An 8,589-nucleotide genomic window follows, 5' to 3' on the forward strand; every position below is an offset into this window, starting at 1 on the left:
TATGACCATACATACATACACACACACATACATACATACATACATACATATGGCCATACATATGACCATGCATACATACATACATACATACATACATATGAGCATACATACATACATATGATCATGCATACATACATACATATGACCATGCATACTTACATACATGTGACCATACATACATACATACATACATACATACATACATATGACCATGCATACATACATACATACATATGAGCATACATACATACATACATACATACATACATACATACATACATACATACATAAATATGGCCATACATATGACCATGCATACATACATACATATGACCATACATACATACATACATACATACATACATACATATGACCATGCATGCATACATACATACATACATACATACATATGAGCATACATACATACATACATACATACATACATAAATATGGCCATACATATGACCATGCATACATACATACATATGACCATACATACATACATACGACCATGCATACATACATATGACCATGCATACATACATACATATGAGCATACATACATACATACATACGGCCATGCATACATACATACATATGAGCATACATACATACATACATATGGCCATACATATGACCATGCATACATACATATGAACATACATACATATGACCATACATACATACATATGACCATGCATACATACATACATATGAGTATAAATACATATATACATACTTATGACCATATACACATACATATGACCATACATACATATGACCATACATACATATGACCATGCATAAATACATACATATGAACATACATACATACATTATTCTGTCCTCAGTGTGTGTGTCTGCACACAAATTGACAGATAGCTAACACAGATGAAGAGAAAGTCAGAGGCTGGAGTAAAGCAGAATGCCCTTTACTGTTGTCATCATTCTCATCACAAGATTCTTTTGTAAAACTGAAATAATACAGAAAAACAGCACCAATTACTGGATGCTATACAAAAAACATTATACATAAAATGATGTAAATGATGGTTACAACATCATGCATAAATACCACATTTCAACAATGTGTAAATAGCCGTAATTACCTTGTAAACATTTTGTAAATACTATACATAAAGTTCAAAACTCAAAAACACAACTGTTAATGCACTAGCATACTTGCAGCAGGAAAGCTATTGAACAGCTAGTTTACGCTGGTTTAATGTTCACATATCAACTAATGCATATAATGCTCTGCAGAATACAAACATGATGCCTTTGATTAACTAACAACAAAAAAATTACTTACAAGCGGTGCTCTCCAAGACACAACAGAGAAAGGAAAAGATAAGGTAGCTGCAGCTGCAAACTGTCCACATGTCACAACTGAAGCACTTCCCGAATGAAGTCTCTAAATGATCACCTGACTATATCATGTGACTCAAACAACCAATGAAAACAGCAGTAGCAAACAACATGAAGATAATAATGAATTTCTCAAAATCAACCACTAGGGGGAGAAATACTGAAAATAATGGCAAGTTCTTAGAGAACATGACATACATACTTATGACCATACATACATACATACATACATATGACCATACATACATATGAGTATACATACATACATATGGCCATACATATGACCATGCATACATACATACATATGAGCATACATACATACAAACATACATATGACCATACATACATACGCTGCACATGCACTGAAATGAAGCAGTGATGATCAAACACTGGAATTTGACACTTGTTGTTTTTGTTTTTCAAATGGCTATGGTAATGGTTATCTTTGTTGATTTAAGTAGTTTAAAGTTTTACACTTTACACTACAATTACACTTTACACATTTATTTCAATGGGTTGTTCCTAAATGGTACAATGTTGCCTACAGGCAACATTTAGCCAGGAAACTTTTTAAATTCTTTTTATAATTCTTTTTAATTCAAAATTTAAAATGAATTGTGACTTCTTGATGTTATTGAATATTTTTGCATATGTTTATGAAATAAACAATGTTCAAATTGGAAAAGGAACGTTCTTTTTCACTTATGCACCATTATGGTACAATGTTGCCTACAGGCAACAAACCCCAAAAACTTCCAAAAATAAAAATAAAAATAAAATTTCTTCAGATTATGTTTATTTAGTCTATTTTGAGACATAAAAACACATTTCCCTCACTGGCATCATAATGTGTACCATAGAGGGATATGACCATACATACATACATAAATACATATATACATACATGTGACCATGCATACATACATACATACATATGAGCATACATACATACATACATACATACATACATACATATGAGCATACATACATACATACATACATACATACATACATACATATGACCATACATACATATGAACATACATACATATGAGCATACATACATACATACATATGAGCATACATACATATGACCATGCATACAGACATACATACATACATTCATACATATGGCCAAACATATGACCATGCATACATACATACATACATACATACATACATACATACATACATACATACATACATATGAGCATACATACATACATACATACATATGACCATACATACATATGAACATACATACATATGAGCATACATACATACATACATATGAGCATACATACATATGACCATGCATACAGACATACATACATACATTCATACATATGGCCAAACATATGACCATGCATACATACATACATACATACATACATACATACATACATACATACTTATGACCATACACGCATACATATGAACATACATACATACATACATACATACATACATACATACATACATACATACATATGACCATACATACATATGACCATGCATACATTCATATGACCATACATACATATGACCATGCATACATTCATATGACCATACATACACACACACATACATACATATGAGCATACATGCATACATACATACATACATACGTATGACCATGCATACATACATACATACATATAAGCATACATACATACATGTGAGCATACATACATGCATACATACATATCAGCATACATACATATGAGCATATACACATACATATGAGCATACATACATACATACATACATATGACCATACATACGACCATACATACATACATACATACATACATACATACATACATACATACATACATATGAACATACATACATATGAGCATACATACATACATACATACATACATATGACCATGCATACAGACATACATACATAAATTCATACATATGGCCAAACATATGACCATGCATACATACATACATACATACATACATACATACATACATACATACATATATATGACCATACATGCATACATACATACATACATACTTATGACCATACATGCATACATATGAACATACATACATACATACATATGACCATACATACATATGACCATGCATACATTCATATGACCATACATACATATGACCATGCATACATTCATATGACCATACATACACACACACATACATACATATGAGCATACATGCATACATACATACATACATACGTATGACCATGCATACATACATACATACATATAAGCATACATACATACATGTGAGCATACATACATGCATACATACATATCAGCATACATACATATGAGCATATACACATACATATGAGCATACATACATACATACATACATATGACCATACATACGACCATACATACATACATACATACATACATACATACATACATACATACATACATATGAACATACATACATATGAGCATACATACATACATACATACATACATATGACCATGCATACAGACATACATACATAAATTCATACATATGGCCAAACATATGACCATGCATACATACATACATACATACATACATACATACATACATACATACATACATATATATGACCATACATGCATACATACATACATACATACTTATGACCATACATGCATACATATGAACATACATACATACATACATATGACCATACATACATATGACCATGCATACATTCATATGACCATACATACATATGACCATGCATACATTCATATGACCATACATACATACACACATACATACATATGAGCATACATGCATACATACATACATACATACGTATGACCATGCATACATACATACATACATACATATGAGCATACATACATACATGTGAGCATACATACATGCATACATACATATCAGCATACATACATATGAGCATATACACATACATATGAGCATACATACATACATACATACATACATATGACCATACATACATACATACATACATACATACATACATACATACATACATACATAGGAGCATACATTCATACATACATATGAGCATACATACATATGAACATACATACATATGACCATACATACATACATACATACATATGAGCATACATACATATGACCATGCATACAGACATACATACATACATTCATACATATGGCCAAACATATGACCATGCATACATACATACATACATACATACATACATACATACATGCATACATACATACATACATACTTATGACCATACATGCATACATATGAACATACATACATACATACATACATACATACATATGACCATACATACATATGACCATGCATACATTCATATGATCATACATACATATGACCATGCATACATTCATATGACCATACATACATACACACATACATACATACATATGGCTATACATATGACCATACATACATACATACTACATACATACATACATACATACATATGAGCATACATGCATACATACATACATACGTATGACCATACATACATACATACATATGAGCATACATACATACATGTGAGCATACATACATACATACATACATACATACATACATACATACATACATACATATCAGCATACATACATATGAGCATATATGCATACATACATATGACCATACATACATACATACATACATACATACATACATACATATGAGCATATATATATATATATACATACATATGAACATACATACATACATATGAGCATACATACATATAACCATGCATACATACATACATATGACCATACATGCATACATACATACATACTTATGACCATACATGCATACATATGAACATACATACATACATACATACATACATACATACATATGATCATACATACATATGACCATGCATACATTCATATGACCATACATACATACACATATACATACATATGGCTATACATATGACCATGCATATACATACATACATACATACATACATACATACATACATACATACATACATACATATGACCATACATACATATGACCATGCATACATTCATATGACCATACATACATATGACCATGCATACATTCATATGACCATACATACATACACACATACATACATACATATGGCTATACATATGACCATGCATACATACATACTACATACATACATACATACATATGAGCATACATGCATACATACATACATACGTATGACCATGCATACATACATACATATGAGCATACATACATACATGTGAGCATACATACATACATACATACATACATACATACATACATAAATATCAGCATACATACATATGAGCATATATGCATACATACATATGACCATACATACATACATACATACATACATACATACATACATACATATGAGCATATATATATATATACATACATATGAACATACATACATACATACAGTCATACATATGGCCAAACATATGACCATGCATGCATACATACATACATACATACATACATACATACATATGAGCATACATACATATGACCATGCATACATACATACAAATGACCATACATGCATACATACATACATACTTATGACCATACATGCATACATATGAACATACATACATACATACATACATACATACATACATACATACATATGATCATACATACATATGACCATGCATACATTCATATGACCATACATACATACACATATACATACATATGGCTATACATATGACCATGCATATACATACATACATACATACATACATACATACATATGAGCATACATACATATGAGCATGCATACATACATCCATACATTCATACATATGGCCAAACATATGACCATGCATACATACATACATACATACATACATACATACATATGAGCATATATACATATGACCATGCATACATACATACATATGACCATACATGCATACATCCATACTTATGACCATACATGCATACATATGAACATACATACATACATACATATGATCATACATATATATGACCATGCATACATTCATATGACCATACATACATACACACATACATACATATGGCTATACATATGACCATGCATACATAAATACATACATATGAGCATACATACATACATACATACATACATATGAGCATACATACATACATATGAGCATACATGCATACATACATACATGTGAGCATACATACATACATACATACATACATACATATGAGCATATATACATACATACATATGACCATACATACATACATACATACATATGGCCATGTATACATACATACATACATACATACATACATATGAGCATACATACATACATACATATGAGCATACATACATACATATGAGCATACATGCATACAAACATACATGTGAGCATACATACATACATAAATACATACATACATACATACATAAATTATTTTTATAATTCTTTTTAATTAAAAATTTAAAATGAATTGTGACTTCTTGATGTTATTGAATATTTTTGCATATGTTTATGAAATAAATAATGTTCAAATTCGAAAAGGAACTTTCTTTTTCACTTACGCACCACTATGGTACAATGTTGCCTACAGGCAACGAACCCCAAAAACTTCAAAAAATAAAAATAAAAATAAAATTTCTTCAGATTATGTTTATTTAGTCTATTTTGAGACATAAAAACACTCCAAACGTTTTTTCCCTCACTGGCATCATAATGTGTACCATAGAGGGTTAAATTTGTTTTATTCATCGTGAAGCATTTTTACTATTGCTCAAGGGTCAACATAGTATAAACTGTTGTTCCTGTCACATACACATCAAACACGTTAACATCATCATACACATCACATACTCACATTTTCTGCTCTTAAATGGATTCTGTTATTGCTGTGTTTTGTTGTTGTAACATATTTTGTCAATAGTAGTTGACTATCACTTGTACTATTTTATGTACTCTTCTGTATTTTTTTGTACTTTGAGTTCTTAACAACTTTGTGAAAATTTTATTATGTGAAGGTTTCAAATAAGCCCTTTGGGTTTTTGCCTCTCCCTGCACTGTATTCCATTGTACATTTTTTTCTTGCCTTTTATCCGTGTTTTAATTGTGCACAAAAAAATAAATAAATTAAAAACTTTTAAATCCTATATTTCACAGTTCTTTCTGCTGTGAAAAAGTGTGTGTGTATGTGTGTGTGTGTGTGTGTGTGTGTGTATAGCTGTACACACACACACACACACACCTATGGGCGTCAGTGTCCAATGAAGAAACAGACATTTCATTTGAAAATAAAGTTGCAGCAGCATGTCACTTGATCGTCTCTCACGCAGTAAAGAAGATGGTTAAGAAACAGGAAAGATGTTTAACAAAAAACTTTAACAAGCAAACAGGCAGTTTATTTCCTAACTGTGCTTTCATGAAGCCTCAACACACTGGCTTCCTTTACTCACAGGGATTCATTCTATAGTATAATAATAGATCAATTATAGCCTATAATTCTATATATATTGTGAGATAACTGTCTCTGCCGCAGCTGTGCACGTGAACACTGACGGTGACGATGCCAGCGCTCCTTAACACACTTTTGAGGCTTGGCAGTAGGCAGGAGGAGAGGAGCTCATTTAACACACTCCTGAGTTTTATATACATTCAAATGTCTCAGTGTTGCAACCATGGGCGCCGACTTAGAATTAAAGAGGGCTGCAAGTTTAGTATGGCAGCAAACTTTTTATTGAATTCACATCTCAAGTGCAATTTCCTGCAATATAGAACGTAGTTTGTGTGTGTTTATGTGTCACTCACTGCTCAAAGGGAAACTGATAACGTGTGTATTGATTACTGACGGTGGCTGATCAGGCTCAGTTTGTAATGTCTGCAGTAAACAAAGTATTAGGCCTGATCAAAGCAATAACTAACAGCAGTCAATGTCTGACAACCTGATCAGACTTTAGCAGTTACCTCGTGTTTCTGTAGTCGTGACAAAACATTCAAAACTATACTTAAAAGTTTGAATTCAACTAAAGCTCCTTGCGCTCTCCAGGGAAAATATTACACCAAACTCCCTTTAAGAAATATCACATTTCAAAAATTCCTTACATGTCCAACAAAACACAAAACTCTAGAGACACAAGATAGAAATGATCAAATGTCCACAGTCTTCTTGTCAATTCAGCATCAATATAATCAATAAAGATAAACTGTGTTTCTGTACAAAGTGAACATTTTGGATTTTGT

The sequence above is a fragment of the Lutjanus erythropterus genome, chromosome 12 (assembly GCF_056507025.1).
Source record: "Lutjanus erythropterus isolate fLutEry1 chromosome 12, fLutEry1.hap2, whole genome shotgun sequence".
In the NCBI taxonomy this organism is placed as follows: Eukaryota; Metazoa; Chordata; class Actinopteri; order Lutjaniformes; family Lutjanidae; genus Lutjanus; species Lutjanus erythropterus.